This window comes from Lissotriton vulgaris, chromosome 2_1, assembly GCF_964263255.1.
Source record: "Lissotriton vulgaris chromosome 2_1, aLisVul1.2, whole genome shotgun sequence".
Taxonomy (NCBI): Eukaryota; Metazoa; Chordata; class Amphibia; order Caudata; family Salamandridae; genus Lissotriton; species Lissotriton vulgaris.
In genome coordinates, this window is record NC_141687.1 from 1,494,985,540 (window position 1) to 1,495,007,769 (window position 22,230).

Consider the following 22,230-nt stretch of genomic DNA (forward strand, 5'->3'; position numbering starts at 1 on the left):
AGTGTTGGATAGTGTAGGGGTTAAAATTACTATTCTAACTCCAGGGGGTGCAACAGTAGGGTAAGTGTTGGATAGTGTAAGGGTACTATGTGTTGTAATGCTATGCATTGTAATGGTATGCGTTGTAATGACTGCGTTGTAATGGCATGCGTTGTAGTGGTGTGCGTTGTAGTGTCATGCATTGCAATGGTTGCGTTGTAAATGCATGCGTTGTAATGGATGTTGCATTGTAAAAGTTTTGTTGTAATGGTAGTGCGGTATAAAAGTTGCGTTGTATAGGTTGTTTCCCATTATTCTAGCATGTTCCTTTTGTCCTTCAGTTCCCAAATGTAAACACAACTTAATCCTCTTATAAAGCAAAATAAATAGGAAAAAACTGGGCCCCTGGTAATTAACATGAGGAGTGGGACATTCACCTTTTCCATGAAAGGACTACATTTTTGTCAGGAACGCATTTAGGGGGAGATTTACTAAGATTTTGCAATGTCTTTATGTCACAAAAGTGATGCAAATTGGCACAAAATCTTTTTTTACGTCTTTACTTTCCATTGCTAAACTTATTTACTGCTGGAAATAAAGGAAAAGTCATGCAAAGCAGCGCCATGAGCTGCTTCGAATTACTTTGTGCAATGGTTTCTCACGCTAAACCCCATTTACTAAATGAACTAGATTGGGTTTAGCTTGAGAAAACTGCACCCTTTTTAAGTAGGCGCACGGAAGGAGAAATGCTTTAATTTCTTCTTTTTCCGATTTTGCATGCGTGGTGCACTGAGCAGCATGCATACAAAGTGCGAAAAACTTTGCATTGTGTCTGGGCATCGTATTTTGTACAGGAACAAAACCTATGCTACACTGATGCACACAGCCTAGTGCTATGGTGCTAAGGTGTGTGCATGGCGCACAGCTGCTGTAATCAGCGCCAGCACAAGGGAAAGGGGAGGAGAGAGCCAAATTCTGGAGATATGGCACTCTCCTACTCCTTTCCTGTCACCCAACGCAGCACAGCCTCGGGGGGAGGGGGCTGCACTGCGTGAATTCTTTGCAAATTCTCCCCCTTAGTATTTTTAACTTTTTTCTAAAATGAAGTTTTGTCAGCTTCTTTGTCAGATTTTTTTGAAATTCACCACAATAATGGATTACAACTCCCTATGAGGGGAGGACACAATGAAGACAACATTCAATTGGTGGTCCATGAGAACTTTCACAGTGAAGAAGAACTGCACACAGCCCATAACATTTTTATAAAAAGCTAAGATGGATATGTAAACTCCATACACATATCAGTGTGATCTAAAATGATGACCATTGGACCCAACTCTTGACTTAAAAATTAGGATAGACAACATGATAGCATCACATCAAAAATGGATCCCCATGAGACATACATCTTTAACCCCTTTTTCATATCTGTAGGTATTCCCTTCTAGCCGTGTGTATCCACCCACCTCAGCATTCCAGATATCCTGACAGGTGGAGTCTATGCTTTCTTTCAACCCTCCCCTACCAGAGCCATTTCCCTTCATATCATCGAGCTGGATGGCTCTACACAGGAACTTCATGTCCTTTATCCACTTTGTGTTAAAGAACACTGCCCCAGATATGCTAATGGAGGCAGGAGTGGATGTATTTGAGCATTGAATGAGAGGTTCTGCTACCCCCAAGAATCTCTTCTCTGGGAAGTTTTGGGGCCAAACATTATTCTCAGTATTCTCCCCTATGGTACCCTTTTGGCGCATCCTGTCTTGGTCAATTTAAATATCGCTAGGCTCAGCGAAAAAGTACAGAGTCGTTGGGTTGGCCTCATAATGGTTCAGATTCCCTACTACTCTGTGAGGTTCTAACTTGTTTGGCTGGATTTTGGCCCTAATTCTGCATAGATATAGGTGGAAAAGTAATTTTGCTTTTTCAGTGATTACCTCTTGGTACAAGTAAAGTTGGTCTGTGCCTACTGCATGCGGTATCAGTGAACATATGTTTCATGACCTGGCTGATGTCTTGGAGCCCATGTGGTCATGTGCTGATACCATGTGTTGTGTAAAAGGGGGCTGTGCAGTGCATGTGGAATTCTAGTGTTTGGGTTGGTGTAATTATATGTGATATGGTATAGATGCCAATGCAATCACTGTGAGTTTTTGAACAGACTCCATTTGCCAGGCAGTTCCTTAGGAGCGAATAGCTGCCGAAGCACCCAAACTAAACACAGGGTACATAGAAGTGCAAAAATGTATAACTTGTTATTGAACATGAAATATAAATAAATATGTGTTATTCCTGGTAGGGTACAGATTTGATTGAACATGGAACTGATAAAATGTTTTCCATTGTCTGGCCAGATAACGTCTGGTACCCCACACAGGGGTATTACTACCCTTACCAGGAACATTGCCACCACCTTGCATTGCAGTGCATGCTAGGGCCAGCTTTGATCCTCCTAGAATATGTGTAGACCACTATCAGGTATCGGTAGTTAGCACATCAATCAATCATGTTGATGAAATCTATGTGTAACACTCTGAAGGACCCTGTTGGCCTAAGGATTGCTGATGATACAAACTTGAGTGTAGGCTTGGGCGAATATAATTGGCAAACAGTACATTTATTCAAATACATTGTCACCGTTTCTTTAGGGTTGAGTATACACCAGTCATTCTGAAACTATGCTATCATGTTTTATTTTGCTGTGTATGCTGGTAGGTGTCATTGGGAAAAAGCTATTCTGACTAGGCTTTAAGGCATCACTGCCTTTCCTGTGGGTGTGTGTCGGTATGTGAGGTTGCCTGTGGTCTGCATGCAGCCCCGGGCTTCCCATTGCGCTTTCTTGCCAGGCAGTGCAGTTTTATGCAACTCCCTCAGATACAGTCTGGCTGTTTCTGTTTAAGGCTTGTCTTGAGGAGGTGTCTAGTCTGATGCTTGTTGTAAGGAAAGTATGTGTGTCTCCCCAAAGACTCCATACACTGCCCTCTTTGCAAACTGGGCAGCTAATCCATTCCACTGGGATACAAAATCCTTGCCCCCGGTATGAAGAGTGCACTTCACCACAACCACGCATTGAGGTATGTTCAATGCACCAAATAGTAATTCCAGGATGACGCTGTGCACGATGGGGCTTCGAAACGCGTCAACCCTTTCATCATTTTCAGGCCAATCACATGAGAATGTCATTTGTGAATTTCCTTAGATTGCTTAAAAAATGTTGATGGCCTGCCTTTTTTGATTGCTATGTTGTTCTCTAAAATAATTGTTGTAAAATAATTCCAATAATACCCCACCCCTCCACAACAATAATAGATTCCTTTGAATCTAGGTGAGGGTATTCATGTTTTTCTTTTTCTAACTTCATCGTATTCTATCTGTACATCTGATTTGGTGAGAAAGAAGTTTTGTGTATGACTGCTTCACAGAATGTATGTTGGATGATAAAAGAGACTGTATGATTGAGGTTCATTTTCTCTTGGTTCGATTTCTAACCCCCCCTTTCTTGGCATTTTTTGTCTATTTCTTACACCACTCTTCTTGAGAATAGATTTTAATATATGCCCCTCTCCCTTTGTTCTGATTAATTTGACAACCTTGTCTAAAATAAAAAGGTATTTATGAATTTCAAAAAATATCAAAATTAAAAAGATTAAGACTGACATATGTTTGTCCTTTGTATGCAGCAATAGTTTGAAGTCGTGGCGCATCTGAAATTGGCTGATTCATATAGCAGTACTGGCATTTTGTTTTGTTTAAACTTATATCTGGCGCAGCCTTACTGCGCTTTAGCCAAATCCTTTCGTTGTTTCTTAGCTGTGCACGATGGGCATCCAGTCTGAGTTCAGGGAATTTTGTCTTTTCCACCTTCCTATACTATAATGCACTGTGGTGGTGACATAGGGTGACTCTGAGAAAATTGTTACAGTTTCCCCCATGCTTTGTGTGTGGGTTTTGATTAACACTGTCAGCGCTTCCGTCTATGCTGAAAGGTGTTGGCAGACTTGAAGTGTTTCTGACAATGCATGGCTATGAACGATTACTAATATCATGCGTGTCTCACACCTGCCTCCTGGTCCTTTACAGAGGACCAATCAATCAACAGTGTCTTACTCTCTAGGATGGTATCTTCCTCTGCCTGGCTGAGCCTATCAGGTGTGTACATCGCACAATCATGGATCTTTTGCCGCTACTGAACTTCATTGGCCCGGAAAGTGGGCAGGTTCACTAGATGACACACAATCTTTCAAATGATGGTCTGTAGAGCATCAGCCCAAAGCCTGTGACCTGTTGCATAGTTAGCATGCTCTCGTTCTTACGTATGACTACAAACATTATATTTGGGCTGCTTTTCAATTGCAAAAGTTGCCACCGCCAGGCCTGGTTCATATGGAAAGTGTCCCTGCATCACTGAGTCTAAGTTCCCACTCTAGTACACAAGGGGTCTGTGCCCCAGGGGATAATTTTGCTCAAGACTGACGGCATTACTCGCCCGTTGCTCTGGCTGAATTAGAAGAATTCCGTCTTATAATTGGGTATTCCTAACACAGGGGATTGTGTTATCTATGTTTTTAGTTTAAAAAAGGTATTGTGCATCCTGGGTGTCCACATCAGTTTCTCATTGCCAACTTTTGCCTTTTCCAAGGCCTCGAGCATGAGGGTGATGAACGTGCTATAGTCAAAGACCCATGGCCGCATGTAATGACACAATCCTGAAAATGTTTGCATAACATTTATAGTTTGTGGTGGTGGCACAGCCCTGATGGAGGCAGCGAGTTTCTTTGTGATCTGTCGATTGGCCACTAAGACTAATTGGCCCAGATAGTAAACCTCCTGCTGAACATACTGCATCTTTCTCTTCTCTGTTTTGTAGCCCCTCTTGGCAAGTGTAGTTAGGAGGAATATAATGTGCTGGTGACATAGGTTTTCAGGGGGGCTGCATATCCAAATGTCATCTGCATACTGTATCAGGGTGCTGCTTGACTGGAAGTTGGTGAGACCCTTTCTCAGTATTCGATTGAACATACTGGGTACTTACAATACCCTTGTGGTAGCTTCTGGTATAGCAGCTGAACCACTCAAAATGTGAACACAGTAGGGGTGCAGCAGGATGCTAAAGAATGAGTTCTTGATGTCTATCATGGAGAAGTGGCTGGTGTCCATGGGTATTTTAGTTATGATGAAGTAGGTCCTGTACCAGGCACAAGGCCCCTTCTCTACTCTTTTGACCAGGAAGATCGGCATGTTTCAGGAAGGTGCCCCCACGTCGAGAACCCTCTAATCAAATAGTGCCTGTATTGTGGGCAATTATACCCTCACCAGCTTCTTTGAACAGTGGGTACTGGTCTACCTAGTGCAGGATGACCCTTCCTGCTGAGTTATTCTTAAGGGTTCAATGGTATTGATGAGGCCCATGTCATACAGACCATCTGCCCATAGTTGTGGTGGTACTGCCGACACGTATTGTTCCTGCCATTTAGTCAGTACTGCCATGAGTAGTGGGGTCCGATTACACTGCTCTACCCTGACCTGGAGTGAATTGGCAAACACAACCTTTGTGGCCCTCTGGCATTCGCCAAACAGCTGTCATCCATCACATCCAATAAATACAGGCCGGGTGTTTCAAAGATGATACACACCCACAACACATTCGGTTGGTTGGTGGCCAGCAATACCCCATAATCAGGCTGTAATTCGACAACCTCCATGCAGAATAACAGTTCTTCTTGGTATTCCAAGTCAGGGTGTCCCTCCGGGCAGAACATGAATTAGTTGTGCAACTGTAACTTTTGGCCTAACAGTTTCAGTTGTTAACTATAATTGTGAATGCCACGTTGGTGGAGCTCTTCATATCCTCAAACCGGACAGGCAAGACAAGCTGTAACAGAAGTGGTTCACAGATTGGCCTTGACCCCATTTCTTGTCACTAGATAATGCAGATGCGGCTCACAGGTTACTGGCTTGCCATCCCTGATATAAGCCACTCTGATTTTGAGACCGCTCTGTGGTGCGAACATTTCAAATGCCTCCTTTAACCTGTTACAGCCTTTATTAGGACGACTCTGATCCATCATCCAACTGCACAGACCACGGTCTGCATCCTTTCCTCTCTTTGTATTTTGCCTAGACTTTTCCTCGGTCTTCGTCTGAAACAAACCTCCTCCAAGTCACTCTGACCTGGATCTAGGCAAAATGTATACAGGCATACCATTGTTAATGTCCTGATGATGATCCTATTTGTTTTGTAAGGATCAAAACACTGTCTTGTTGTACACCATATACCTCTTTATTTAATACTTATCGTGTATAATGGTGTCACCACTATAATTTGTTTGTCCTACCAAACAATTTACTCTGCTTGAGCTTTTTTGTTTCATGTTGTACGTCCTTTCCACTAAGTTGGATACAGGCTTGTGTCCCCCTTTTTTCTTGCTGAATTTTGTGTATATTTAAGCACCTATATAATAAAAAGCCTGTCCAGCTGGGCAGCTGTAAATTATAGTACTGATGGGGTCTATACTTATCGTTTGCTCCCATGAATCCTTGTCTAGGGACCACTGTCTTTAGAAGTAATTGATTACCCAAGGTCCCTGACCAACCTTATTTGGTAAGGGAGGCTGTCAGGTCATTGGGTGTTACCCTAATTAGCCCTTTTGTTTGATGAGGTTGGTTTAAGGACATGAGTCTTAATGCAGAAATCCCAGGCATTGAGCAAGTCCTTGCCCCATCTTTTGAGAAACAAATGGCCATGTTCGGTTTGGCCATTAAGACTCTTTGTAGGAGATTTGTTGAGGATGAGGAGTGATACAACGATTGTCCCTTTATGCACTGCCTCACACATCCAACTCCAGGGGTTTTGTGAAAGGGACCCTCATAACCATACCCAAGAACCCCCGCGTATCCATAGAGTCTTTGGATAGGGAAATAATCCCTTCTTTTACACGAGACTTGGTTGCCCCTGTGTCTATCAGGAAGCAGTAGAGTGTGCTATTTACTAGCACTGTCACAGTGGGTTCCTCCTCAGAACGACAATTCACTGATAGCATGGGACACATGAGGGTGGTGATGTGTGAGTCATGCACTGGACGCAAGACTGACTCTTGTTGGCAATGTGGCTTAATTACTTCTGGAAGGGGAGGAGGGATTGTGATCTGGTCCTGCCTTTGGAAGTTCTACATACTACTTCCTCAGATCCTATTACTACGTGCTTTATCACTTCTGAACATCTACAGAGGTACCCTCATCAGTGTCATCACCGTCTGTGCCACTGCAGCTACAGCTGTTCTAATCAAAGCCACCGTTAACCAGGTCTGGTGTCTTAGTAGGTGGGTCTGGTGGCTTAGTGGATTGTAGGAGTCTGTTTTCGACCTCATGGTCACATGTTTAAATCCCAGCAGGTCCATTCAGCCTTTAATCCTTCTGCAGTTGATAAAGTAGGTAGCATTGAGTTGGGTAACAATAAGTATCTGTTATTCAGTGCCAAGATGCCCTTGGGGAAAGTGCGCTTTACAAATACACATTTTATTTTATGTTATGCTCCCGGCTCAGGGATTTTGCGGCAGTGTCCTGGTTCTGACCCAACTTCATTCTGCACTGTCTCTCTTTCTTTGGCTTTCCTTTTCTCCCAACCCACTAGGCATTGCTGCATGTAGGGAAAGTTCCAGTTAGGATTTCCCTTCTCATATCTGATGCAATCCTCCGCTATAGCTATATCCTCTTACCCAAATGACCCTCCCCTAGGCCAGGACCAGTCAAATTGGTTCCTCTCCTCCACCACATATGCCAACAAGTTGCAGAATGAACTTCCGAAGATCTCGCCTTCCTTGTTCTACCCTATCTCCCTCGGGGTCAACCTATACCCATCATGCACCTAGGTGCTGCAGTACACACCCTCCTTATCCGTACCCGGAGGACTGAGTCCCCCTTCCTCACTTCCGCTAGTTGTATCACTGCTTAAAACTGATACAAACCTCCCTGTCACTCATGTGTGTTTGACTAAATCAGTGACAGAATGTGTTCTTCCTGTCGACGGCATCATATATGTAGGGTGTGAAGGATGGGGGGGCAAACCTCTGGGTGCCATTGCACCGAACTGAGGTTGCTCTATGACTGCCTGGTCCTGCTGTCCTGTCAGTCTCTTATGCCTGGGCCTTATCACTCATTGTTTATTGGGAGGCACTCCAATTTCTTCAACTGGTGGATTGAGTATCCTAATTTGGGGAGAGCGGGCAAGAGCACCTTCATGCCTGCAAATTGTGTGGGAGATGCTTGCACCTTGTTTGCTATCTTTATTATAAGACTGTCGAATTGGACTTCCTAAAAGATGGCCCATAGTTCTAATAATGCCTCTCTCTTATCTTTTTTTTTAACTGTGTATTTGGTTTGTATGTATGTTCTCATGTGTTAGTAAGTTAGTTTTGAAAGTAAGTTAGTGTTGAAAGCTCCCTCCTTTGGCCAGGGAAATGTGTGTGCCTTTGTGTGTGCATTGCATTCTAGGCAACATTTATTACATTTTATAGCCAATGGGGAACCTGGTTTGCCTGGGATTTAATAGTGACTCCATGATAAGTTTGGTAGTTTTAGAGGATAAAATACATTAACTTCTTTTGTGGGACTCTCGGGTTTAGTTTTGAATAGTGGGGAAAATATACTCAGGGGTTACTGCTTCTAATTACGTAACTACAAGCTCAGCGCTTTGTACAGATGTATCAACAATTCAACCTGAACATTTCATACACACAATTAACAATGCATGCAAAGGGTAGCAGCATTGAAAACGTTAAGTTACAGTATCTGAATGATATTGATTCCTGGCATCAAATACAGTTTGTAAGAAATAGCAGAATCTTCATCTGAAACATTGGGTCATAGACAAAAACACAATACTTAAGACAAAACACAATTTGCAGTAATTAATAGAACACAATATCACACATATACCTGACATCAATATTCTTACCCTGTACCACACCTGGGGGCCAAGCGTACCATCTGTATCATGCCAGCAATCCAAGAATTTCGGCTATGTCACTCCCAGCAGAAAAAGCATACCATCTGTGTTACGCCCAGCGGTCCAAGAGAACAACACCTCTCACTTCTTTCAGATATCAATGGTGTTAGGAAACCAGTGCCACTGAGATACCCATTTAGATAAAAATAATAGGGTTGAGGTTTCAACTTTAACAGTAAATACAATAAATATTCACCTTTCTTAGCGTGCTGACTAAAAAAAAAGGGTGACTTCCACAGGATTACCTGGGAGGCCACATTGCTACTACTCAGCTTCGATATATAAAATATGTAATATGCAAGATTTCTGTCAATGGCAGGGCACTCAGGCTAACTTTTTTTGCCTCTCTGTATTTTGCCATTCGCCAAATGCTTTACTAATGTTCGGATGTAGTCTCTTACCCTCTGTGACAGCTGCTTCAGGCTGGACCTCTGCCCTGTGGATTCAGCAGAACTTCCAATCCTGTACAAATGTGAATCCTTTTGGGCGGGGTCCCTTTCCTTTGTCTGCAGTTGGGTTCAAGGTACCAATGCGCTCCGATGGTGGCTCGCCAAAATTTTGTTTCACCATGAAATAACTGAAAAACTAAGAGACAAGAGGTGGTTGGCAAAACAGGAACAGTTTGTTGAATTAAACCATGCATCCAGGAGCACAAGCACTGGGTCTGGGAACTGTCTCAATTCACAATCCATCTTACATAAAATAGTTATGGTAAAACTTTTTTGGCAAGGAATGATAACCTTTCTCTTTGGAGCCATAAATTATTGTATTGGATGCAGAATCCAGGTCGTCCTCGACCTTACGTAGACACAATGCAGCCAGTGGGTAATGTGTCCAGATATCCTGCATGGGGAGTGCTTGTTCCCTGTGTGTACTGTATATCCTGCGTCCTGATTGGCTGTGTGTTCCTAACTTCATGTAGCATCTGGCTTAATGGTGCTTTGAAAATGGGTGCACCCCTCTGGCCATGTGTGCTTTATTGGGGTCAATCTCCCTAGACCAATGTGGTGTAGCTGTGTCTATCTGTGGGATTTATCTGGGATTTCCTCCTCGGGCATTTGTTTTCCAGCTTTGTGTCACTGCACCATGAATCCTGTCAATCAGTGACCTTGGGCCTGGGTCTCAGGGTCTGCTTAACTACCTATTTCTGAGTCAGGGTTGATGTGCAATTAACAACTAGTGAATTTAATAATAAATATACCATTTTTTTCTTATACATGAATGTATCATTATTCATATGGACAATGACTTTTTCAATAGAATGTGGCAAGGTTTTTGAAACTCTGTATAAAACACAGACCAAATTTAGAATAGATGCACTGAAGGAATTATTGCTACATACTTTAGGATATTTTCCTTGTACCGCTTATTCAATTGTCGTGTGTGTCCTATTTTGTGACCTGGCTTTTTTGGCACGATTGCACTTTGGAAATGGTACGCCTAGCAGTTGTTAAATATTAATTATGTTTTTAAAATGTATTTATTACAACAAACATGTAACTGGTTTTGCATTTTTACAATGATTGTTTTTAGATAATGAACTTTTATGGTTTTTTCTATCTCAAAAACCGAATAAAGGAATTTTGATTGATTTGACTTTTTCAATATTAACAAGAGTAAAGAAAAAAGACAGCACATTTCAGCAAAAGGCCTAATCAAATTCCTAAAGGCATCTTGCCTCCTCTTCCCCGCGCCCCTAATTTAGAGGAAGATTTATTAACAGTTGGGGCAGTGAAATGCAGCAAGGCAACTTGCTGTGTTTTTTCAAATGGAGATTCAGGAATGTTCCATTCCTACTAATATATGGTTTATTCCTGCCCTCCCCCTATGCTGGTGCACATGTGGCTGAAAAATGCCAACGCAAGGCACCATGGTGCATGGGTGCCTGTGCTACACTCAGGATTGATTTTGTTCAGGAATGGGCACCTTCCTGCACAAAAGAAATCCTCTGAGGCATTCTGCAGCACACATAGAAAGAGGGGGAAAATGAGAAGAAACAAACATTTATTCTTTTAATGCCTCCTCTGGCAAGGTGTACCATTTTGATGCATCCACAGATTAACTAGTGTTAGTAAATTTAGAAATGCCCCAAAAACGGTGTGTGGGTGCGTGGGAACACCCATGACCAACCCATGAAACACCTTCCCAGGGAAAAGAAATGGAAAGCAGCGACTTCCATTGCATTGCGTTACTTCAGATTTACAATGCCACACAGGAGCCACGCAAGGTGGCTCTGCATGGCATAGGAAGTCTGACATAAGGGCTTGTATCACACTTGCATCACCTTACATAATGCAAGAGTAATGCAAGCCCTTGATAAATCTAGCCCTTCGTGTCTAGGGCTCCTTCCTGCAGCTTCGGGAAAGTCAGCAAAATGCTTTCTCTGTCTGGGAAAACTCACCTCCTTTTTGTGCACAAGGACAGGTTTGAATCCAAACTGGATTCCTTTCACCTCCATTACTCAGGTTCACTCATAAACACAGTGCAAGTACCATGCAGGCCACAAACACAAATGCTCACAACATACACTTCAGATGCTAGCACACAGAAGCAGAACTTTTACACAAATAGGCCATAACCAAGCATTCACATAGCATGATACCCCCCAGGCCAATGTACTAAAGCAACAATAGCAACAGTAGTCTGCTGTCTGTAAAATGAGCGCATGCTTGGCGCACCCCTCCAGGACAGGTCCAAGACTTCATTCATGTCAAGAGATAGACCTAAGCCTATGTGCACACACTAGATTAGATTGAGGCTGGGACCAAAATCATAATGTAGGATACCAGATACACGTAGTAAACATTCAGGGCTGGGGAAACCAACTTTACATCATGCAGGGGACATACCTGTCCCTACAATTTGGGTCAAATAGAAAAGTAGCATTTACATTTGCAGATTTATTCATGTGTATAATTACTACTAAAGAAGGGCCTGCATTTTGTAGTACATGAAGTAGTGCTACAGTTATACTACTCACATAATCATGAACTACAAAAATGGTGTTCACTAACCTATGGCAGAAAAGTCTGCCTCCGTCACTCCTTTATTTTATGCTCGGAGATCTCTTCCATATGTGCGGAGATCTCAGCACACAAAGGTCTATGTTTTATTAGTAAATGTAGGAGAGCGAAGAGTGGCAGAAAATTGGGAAATACACCTAAATAGCAAGTGTTCAGATAAGGGCGAGGAGGGATTTAGGGAAACACATGCAAATACAAATACCCACTCATAAGAGAATTACTATTTCTATTTTGAAACAATGTGCCCCATTTACAAAGGTAAATATACACATGTAGATATACTCATTTGTATATTTACCACTACTACTATACCTAGTAGATATTTGCACTTTTTTGCCATTCACGATTCCTAAGGGTAAAGATGCTCTTATGTTCATCTTAGATGTAGAGTTACACATAAGAGGAATGTAAGAGTTATGAGTTCAAAGTTACTACTCATAAGCTTTTGCATATGAATCGAAACCAACACCACCATGGCAGAGATCTCCTTATGACAAAGCAGAGACAAATATTTTCTCTTTTTAATCTTTTAAAAAATATATAATATTTTGAAATAAAATATTAATTTAAAATTATTTTAAATATTTTTCTTTTAAACCTAGAACTAACAAAATCAAATTTTGTGGCCAACTAACTACTAATATACATTGTTGTACAATAAGTGCTATAGAAAAATTCTCTGTAGTACCATTTTTATTTTATTAAGTATCTAGTAAAATGTTTTAAAATATGGGTATACATTTAATTTAAATAACATGTTTATAACAAAAAAATGTAAATATGTTTAATATTCAATTCAATAATGATGTAAATGAAAGAATTATTTCAATTTAAGATATTCTTTTAAATTACACAAAATATATGTTAATTTTATTAGTCAGAAAAATGTCATTTATTTACCATTATTTCTTATGGGGTGTTATTTTGACCCCCTGTCTCCATTGTTTCCATGGGAGTGTGCATTTTAAGACCTCTGAATAGCCATGCGGTGTGCTGCATGTGCTGCAAGGCTGCGCTGGAGTACACTTAGGGGCACATTAGGATGGTCCGCCCGCCATCCCGACGTAAAAAGGGACCGTTTGCCATAAGGGTGGGAGTCCCATAGGGCCCATTAGGCTGCGCCTGCCGAACTGGCAGGTGCATCCTGCATATTTAGCATTGCTGCAGGTGGTGCTGAAAGCACTGCCCGCCACAATGCCAAAAATGCACGCCATGCATTTCAATGCACAATGTGACAGGCACCCCGCGGTGCCTGCCACGTTGTACATTGAAATGCAGGGGGATACCATAGGTACCCCCCATGTGCATCCCCCATCCCTTAGCATCCCTGGGGGCCTGCAATGGGCCCCCGCAAGAGATTCCTGCACCGCCACGGAAAGGCATGTGTCTGCCCCCATCATAAAATGGATGGCGGTGTCTAGTAGGCACCGCCACCATATTAAACTCTTTTCCGCCCGGTCGACTTGTCGACCAGGTGGAAAAGCGGCGGACGGTCTTTCTGTCCGCCGTGGTCCCCCCGCCAAAGTAATATGGCAGGGAAAATTGGGTGACGGGCGGGGACGGATACCCGAATGACCCCCTCAGTATGGTTCTGTGACCTTTTTGTCTGTAGTAACTTTAGTAAAGTACCTTGTGAATACCAATGGGCTTATTTTATTTGTAGGTGGGTGTTTGTACATGCATGTTTCAACTAAACCCCTTCCTATCAGTCCCTGAAAACCTCCCATGTATCAATAAGCATTCCTCCTCTTTAATCCACAGACTTTGTCCCTCCCACATTTACAACTAAAATATCGACCTATGTGTGCGTAGATCTCTGTACACATTTTACTTCTTGCTCTAAAATGTGTATCTTTATTACACAGATTTCTGACGGACATACAGTGAGACAGACAGACAGATTTATATGGAACAGGTTAAACCTGAAAATCGGCTCAGCTCGGCGATAAAAATATCGCCGCTAAACCAACATAGCGATATTTATCGCTAGTTGTTGGTAATATGCCCCTGTGTTTTTGACAAAAAAAGAAAAAGGATCTCAAAGAAATCCATATATTCAAAGATTTCTGGCAGCACTACTGATTCAGAAAGAACAAGGGGGCATATTACCAACAACTAGCGATAATTATCGCTAAGTTGGTTTAGCGGTGATATTTTTATCACCGAGCTGCGGCGATTTTTATCGCTTAGGAACCTTGCTATTATCAAGGTTTATCTCCTAAGCGATAAAAATCGGCCGAAATGCATGAATATCGCTGAAAAGTCAGCGATATTCATGCATTACCGAGCTAATGCTCTTTGCCATGTTATCCACCTCCCATTGGATAACATGGCTAAGAACTGCTCAGGGGCAGATGTTAGGTTTTAGAGATATTCGCGCTTAGCGCGAATATCCCCAAAAGTTGGTAATAGGAGATAGCGATGTTAGCGACTGTTTCCAGTCGCTAACATCTTGGCACGCCCGCTTTGCATGTCATTAGTGATAAATATCACTGACATGCAAAGCGGGGCCCAAGATGGTCGCTATCTCCTACTAGCTGTCGCTAACTGGTGTTAGCGACAGCTAGGTAATAGGGAGATAATCTTATCTCTTCTTTCTTGGCTTTTAAAGCCAAAAAAGCGGAGATAAACCCCCTTGATAATATGCCCCAAGGAGATTGCAAAAATGCGTCATTCATTATTTCCACATTAATTTTTGGGTTACCTCGACAGGAAAAAGTGCTGCACAGGAAAGACACAGGCAAGCAAAGCTACTAAGTAATAAGAAACAACTCTGTAAGAATTGAGAGATGACATTTTGAGGAAAATGTATGGTGAGTGAACAGAAGTGATATATTAGTAGAGTCTTACTGTAGAAGTATTTGAAAAATCCTGGCAGATAGCAACCTCTGTGAGATGATGGTTGGCGAGGGAACAAGTGTGTCTGATACAGCTAGTGCTTAGCTGTCGTCCTCCTCCATAAGCAGCTTTTTTTTTTCTAAAAGCAGAAACACAAATGGGAGAGGATGGTGGACAATGTGAGAGCAAATGTGTAACAGAAGCGGGTATACACAAAAGGTGGTTAAAAACTGATTGTTTGATGTAGCACTGGGGCTGAGAAAAGAAATTATTGGCAAGAATGCAAAGGAATGCTTAAACACCTGTGCTTATTTCCTCTTCAAACTTAATGTGTCTCAACAGATGCTGACATCTTCCTTTTAGAATTTCCCCTTGCCACATTTGATGCCTTATTTAGCTATCAGAAGTTCCCTTTATGGAACCCATCTATTTCCTGTTTTGTACTCTATATTATATTTTCCTTCTACTACTGTATGATATAATACATTTAGATTGCATGATTGAGTAGACATATATGCTTATTAGATGCATTGATTTGTTGCTTAATTGACCTGTAACTTTGACTAAGTTGATTAATAAAACCTTTATGGTTTGGACACCATCCTCTCTGTTGTTTTTCTGGAGCCACACTGGTTTCACGGTAATGGCATTCTTGTGCTGATGCTAGTCCCTTCCCTACTCTTCCAGTCGATATTCAAAGTTCCATTCGACCAGTGGCCCAACTTGAAGTACAACTACAGAATAGTTGTATGGTGTAGGAAAGTGCGCCAGATCACACCTTTTATCTCTCCCAGAAAGAACACTGGAATAGCTCCATAGAAGATCTGATGGACAACACATAGGTTTTTGCACACTAAATGCTACTCTATTGAAAACCGCTGCTGGTATTGTGGGGTTAGTAGCTGGCAAAGTTCATCTTGAATCTAATAGTTCAGGCAGGACTCAGTTAAGGCAAAGCTCACGTTCATACAGGAGCCTTAGCCTAGTTCAAGAAGGGAGTGGCAGGAGGAGAAAGAGCATCTCACCCAGCTTTACACCCAGGCAAGCAAGCATTTAGCACCCCCTAGTGGTAGGGAATGCTGAAGCTCCAGAACGGGTTCCGTGCAGCTTGGACATATCACACAACCATTTCTCTCTGATGTGGAAATTGAAGCTGCAAAATAGCATGTACTGAACTATGTTTGCAGACGGCCATTTGTAGTAGATTTTCTACTTCCCACTTCATTCAGCAAGCACTTTCAGAAAATGTGCCATCTCATCATCCTATCGCTAGCAAATATCTGTAAAACTAATGTCGCTCCAGAACGCGTAATCATTTTTTCAAAATATATGAATATTTGATTTCTGGAAAAAAAAAACTTTAAGAGTGTTGTTCCTAACTATTTCCATTGAAATTCGACTGCTGACTTCTCTCCCTCTTTATTGATGAGGAAAATAACTTTTAAGTGCTGAAAAAAATTACCATGCAAAGACTAAGACTAAGTTAGAGGAGATGGAGGCATTAAGGGCCCGCTTTTTGTAGAAAGGGGCAGAAAGAGGCAGAGGGTGATGTCGGGTGGGACAGGGCGGTTGTCAGGTAGGACGTCCTGCATAGGGGGCATGAAGGGAGGGATGTTGCAGAGGAGGTGAGAGAGGGTGTCTCGAAGCCAGGTAGGGACGTCCTGTATTGGGGTGGAGTGGGTATCTCAGGTGGCATGATGCTGCAGTGTAGTTCCTATATTCCCAATAGGCTCTGCACATTAGAATAATATATCCTATAGATGTGACATAGGACTGAGGTCAGTATGTCTCTATTGAATATACTCAACTAATTGTGAGTGCCAGCTAGCTCAAAGGTCACTAGAAACTTTCTTGAATACACAAGAAGGGATTAGTTTCAGACAACCGCCTAAACATGACAACTTTGTTCCACTAAGATTGAAACAAATATCTTCATAGTCGTGGAAACAATAGATAACTATTTTACTCAGTCAATCGTGCATGCTTTGTTTCTACAGAGTTGCAGAGAAATAGTGAGACAGGCGTTTTCAATAAAATGATTTTTTGAGCAGTCTTCTTTTTCATGCAAGAGAGTTGAACTGCTACAACCGTTAGACAGAATGCAAAGTAAAATGCGTACAGTGAGAATAGTATTATGAAACAATACTGTAATAACATTGTCTAGTGCTATGACGTAAAAATACATACATAAATAATGCAGACTAAAATACTCAACTGGTGTTTCTAAAATATGCCTACCCCAATGTACCTAACCTAGGTCTAGTACTAGGGAAGAAGTAAGTGCTGTTTTGCATAGGTTTAGTTTTTGCTAAGAATTTCCTAAAGGTTTCTCTAGGTTCTAATCAGCTCCATACCTTTAGAATGAAGGAGGTTGGTATTTCTGTCTCGGACTCGATTTCCCAACAACCCGCAAGGGGAGTCAGAAACACTGGAGCTGAATTCTCGGCAGAGAAGGACAGCTTCTTGTCAGTGCGTCAGCTGGAGAGTCGGCTTCCTTCGGCACTTGCTGTAGCAGCTGCGTCAGGCAAGTAGGTAGTCGAACTGCACAGAACCACACTGTGCTTTGCTATAGCAAGTGAAGGTATATTTATACCTTGAAGGTGTTTAGGAATGCCAGCTTTGACGTAAAGTTGGGCATATGTCATGGATGAACCCCTAAGGAATAGTTGTTCCTTTCACCTCCATTACTCAGGTTCACTCATAAACACAGTGCAAGTACCATGCAGGCCACAAACACAAATGCTCACAACATACACTTCAGATGCTAGCACACAGAAGCAGAACTTTTACACAAATAGGCCATAACCAAGCATTCACATAGCATGATACCCCCCAGGCCAATGTACTAAAGCAACAATAGCAACAGTAGTCTGCTGTCTGTAAAATGAGCGCATGCTTGGCGCACCCCTCCAGGACAGGTCCAAGACTTCATTCATGTCAAGAGATAGACCTAAGCCTATGTGCACACACTAGATTAGATTGAGGCTGGGACCAAAATCATAATGTAGGATACCAGATACACGTAGTAAACATTCAGGGCTGGGGAAACCAACTTTACATCATGCAGGGGACATACCTGTCCCTACAATTTGGGTCAAATAGAAAAGTAGCATTTACATTTGCAGATTTATTCATGTGTATAATTACTACTAAAGAAGGGCCTGCATTTTGTAGTACATGAAGTAGTGCTACAGTTATACTACTCACATAATCATGAACTACAAAAATGGTGTTCACTAACCTATGGCAGAAAAGTCTGCCTCCGTCACTCCTTTATTTTATGCTCGGAGATCTCTTCCATATGTGCGGAGATCTCAGCACACAAAGGTCTATGTTTTATTAGTAAATGTAGGAGAGCGAAGAGTGGCAGAAAATTGGGAAATACACCTAAATAGCAAGTGTTCAGATAAGGGCGAGGAGGGATTTAGGGAAACACATGCAAATACAAATACCCACTCATAAGAGAATTACTATTTCTATTTTGAAACAATGTGCCCCATTTACAAAGGTAAATATACACATGTAGATATACTCATTTGTATATTTACCACTACTACTATACCTAGTAGATATTTGCACTTTTTTGCCATTCACGATTCCTAAGGGTAAAGATGCTCTTATGTTCATCTTAGATGTAGAGTTACACATAAGAGGAATGTAAGAGTTATGAGTTCAAAGTTACTACTCATAAGCTTTTGCATATGAATCGAAACCAACACCACCATGGCAGAGATCTCCTTATGACAAAGCAGAGACAAATATTTTCTCTTTTTAATCTTTTAAAAAATATATAATATTTTGAAATAAAATATTAATTTAAAATTATTTTAAATATTTTTCTTTTAAACCTAGAACTAACAAAATCAAATTTTGTGGCCAACTAACTACTAATATACATTGTTGTACAATAAGTGCTATAGAAAAATTCTCTGTAGTACCATTTTTATTTTATTAAGTATCTAGTAAAATGTTTTAAAATATGGGTATACATTTAATTTAAATAACATGTTTATAACAAAAAAATGTAAATATGTTTAATATTCAATTCAATAATGATGTAAATGAAAGAATTATTTCAATTTAAGATATTCTTTTAAATTACACAAAATATATGTTAATTTTATTAGTCAGAAAAATGTCATTTATTTACCATTATTTCTTATGGGGTGTTATTTTGACCCCCTGTCTCCATTGTTTCCATGGGAGTGTGCATTTTAAGACCTCTGAATAGCCATGCGGTGTGCTGCATGTGCTGCAAGGCTGCGCTGGAGTACACTTAGGGGCACATTAGGATGGTCCGCCCGCCATCCCGACGTAAAAAGGGACCGTTTGCCATAAGGGTGGGAGTCCCATAGGGCCCATTAGGCTGCGCCTGCCGAACTGGCAGGTGCATCCTGCATATTTAGCATTGCTGCAGGTGGTGCTGAAAGCACTGCCCGCCACAATGCCAAAAATGCACGCCATGCATTTCAATGCACAATGTGACAGGCACCCCGCGGTGCCTGCCACGTTGTACATTGAAATGCAGGGGGATACCATAGGTACCCCCCATGTGCATCCCCCATCCCTTAGCATCCCTGGGGGCCTGCAATGGGCCCCCGCAAGAGATTCCTGCACCGCCACGGAAAGGCATGTGTCTGCCCCCATCATAAAATGGATGGCGGTGTCTAGTAGGCACCGCCACCATATTAAACTCTTTTCCGCCCGGTCGACTTGTCGACCAGGTGGAAAAGCGGCGGACGGTCTTTCTGTCCGCCGTGGTCCCCCCGCCAAAGTAATATGGCAGGGAAAATTGGGTGACGGGCGGGGACGGATACCCGAATGACCCCCTCAGTATGGTTCTGTGACCTTTTTGTCTGTAGTAACTTTAGTAAAGTACCTTGTGAATACCAATGGGCTTATTTTATTTGTAGGTGGGTGTTTGTACATGCATGTTTCAACTAAACCCCTTCCTATCAGTCCCTGAAAACCTCCCATGTATCAATAAGCATTCCTCCTCTTTAATCCACAGACTTTGTCCCTCCCACATTTACAACTAAAATATCGACCTATGTGTGCGTAGATCTCTGTACACATTTTACTTCTTGCTCTAAAATGTGTATCTTTATTACACAGATTTCTGACGGACATACAGTGAGACAGACAGACAGATTTATATGGAACAGGTTAAACCTGAAAATCGGCTCAGCTCGGCGATAAAAATATCGCCGCTAAACCAACATAGCGATATTTATCGCTAGTTGTTGGTAATATGCCCCTGTGTTTTTGACAAAAAAAGAAAAAGGATCTCAAAGAAATCCATATATTCAAAGATTTCTGGCAGCACTACTGATTCAGAAAGAACAAGGGGGCATATTACCAACAACTAGCGATAATTATCGCTAAGTTGGTTTAGCGGTGATATTTTTATCACCGAGCTGCGGCGATTTTTATCGCTTAGGAACCTTGCTATTATCAAGGTTTATCTCCTAAGCGATAAAAATCGGCCGAAATGCATGAATATCGCTGAAAAGTCAGCGATATTCATGCATTACCGAGCTAATGCTCTTTGCCATGTTATCCACCTCCCATTGGATAACATGGCTAAGAACTGCTCAGGGGCAGATGTTAGGTTTTAGAGATATTCGCGCTTAGCGCGAATATCCCCAAAAGTTGGTAATAGGAGATAGCGATGTTAGCGACTGTTTCCAGTCGCTAACATCTTGGCACGCCCGCTTTGCATGTCATTAGTGATAAATATCACTGACATGCAAAGCGGGGCCCAAGATGGTCGCTATCTCCTACTAGCTGTCGCTAACTGGTGTTAGCGACAGCTAGGTAATAGGGAGATAATCTTATCTCTTCTTTCTTGGCTTTTAAAGCCAAAAAAGCGGAGATAAACCCCCTTGATAATATGCCCCAAGGAGATTGCAAAAATGCGTCATTCATTATTTCCACATTAATTTTTGGGTTACCTCGACAGGAAAAAGTGCTGCACAGGAAAGACACAGGCAAGCAAAGCTACTAAGTAATAAGAAACAACTCTGTAAGAATTGAGAGATGACATTTTGAGGAAAATGTATGGTGAGTGAACAGAAGTGATATATTAGTAGAGTCTTACTGTAGAAGTATTTGAAAAATCCTGGCAGATAGCAACCTCTGTGAGATGATGGTTGGCGAGGGAACAAGTGTGTCTGATACAGCTAGTGCTTAGCTGTCGTCCTCCTCCATAAGCAGCTTTTTTTTTTCTAAAAGCAGAAACACAAATGGGAGAGGATGGTGGACAATGTGAGAGCAAATGTGTAACAGAAGCGGGTATACACAAAAGGTGGTTAAAAACTGATTGTTTGATGTAGCACTGGGGCTGAGAAAAGAAATTATTGGCAAGAATGCAAAGGAATGCTTAAACACCTGTGCTTATTTCCTCTTCAAACTTAATGTGTCTCAACAGATGCTGACATCTTCCTTTTAGAATTTCCCCTTGCCACATTTGATGCCTTATTTAGCTATCAGAAGTTCCCTTTATGGAACCCATCTATTTCCTGTTTTGTACTCTATATTATATTTTCCTTCTACTACTGTATGATATAATACATTTAGATTGCATGATTGAGTAGACATATATGCTTATTAGATGCATTGATTTGTTGCTTAATTGACCTGTAACTTTGACTAAGTTGATTAATAAAACCTTTATGGTTTGGACACCATCCTCTCTGTTGTTTTTCTGGAGCCACACTGGTTTCACGGTAATGGCATTCTTGTGCTGATGCTAGTCCCTTCCCTACTCTTCCAGTCGATATTCAAAGTTCCATTCGACCAGTGGCCCAACTTGAAGTACAACTACAGAATAGTTGTATGGTGTAGGAAAGTGCGCCAGATCACACCTTTTATCTCTCCCAGAAAGAACACTGGAATAGCTCCATAGAAGATCTGATGGACAACACATAGGTTTTTGCACACTAAATGCTACTCTATTGAAAACCGCTGCTGGTATTGTGGGGTTAGTAGCTGGCAAAGTTCATCTTGAATCTAATAGTTCAGGCAGGACTCAGTTAAGGCAAAGCCCACGTTCATACAGGAGCCTTAGCCTAGTTCAAGAAGGGAGTGGCAGGAGGAGAAAGAGCATCTCACCCAGCTTTACACCCAGGCAAGCAAGCATTTAGCACCCCCTAGTGGTAGGGAATGCTGAAGCTCCAGAACGGGTTCCGTGCAGCTTGGACATATCACACAACCATTTCTCTCTGATGTGGAAATTGAAGCTGCAAAATAGCATGTACTGAACTATGTTTGCAGACGGCCATTTGTAGTAGATTTTCTACTTCCCACTTCATTCAGCAAGCACTTTCAGAAAATGTGCCATCTCATCATCCTATCGCTAGCAAATATCTGTAAAACTAATGTCGC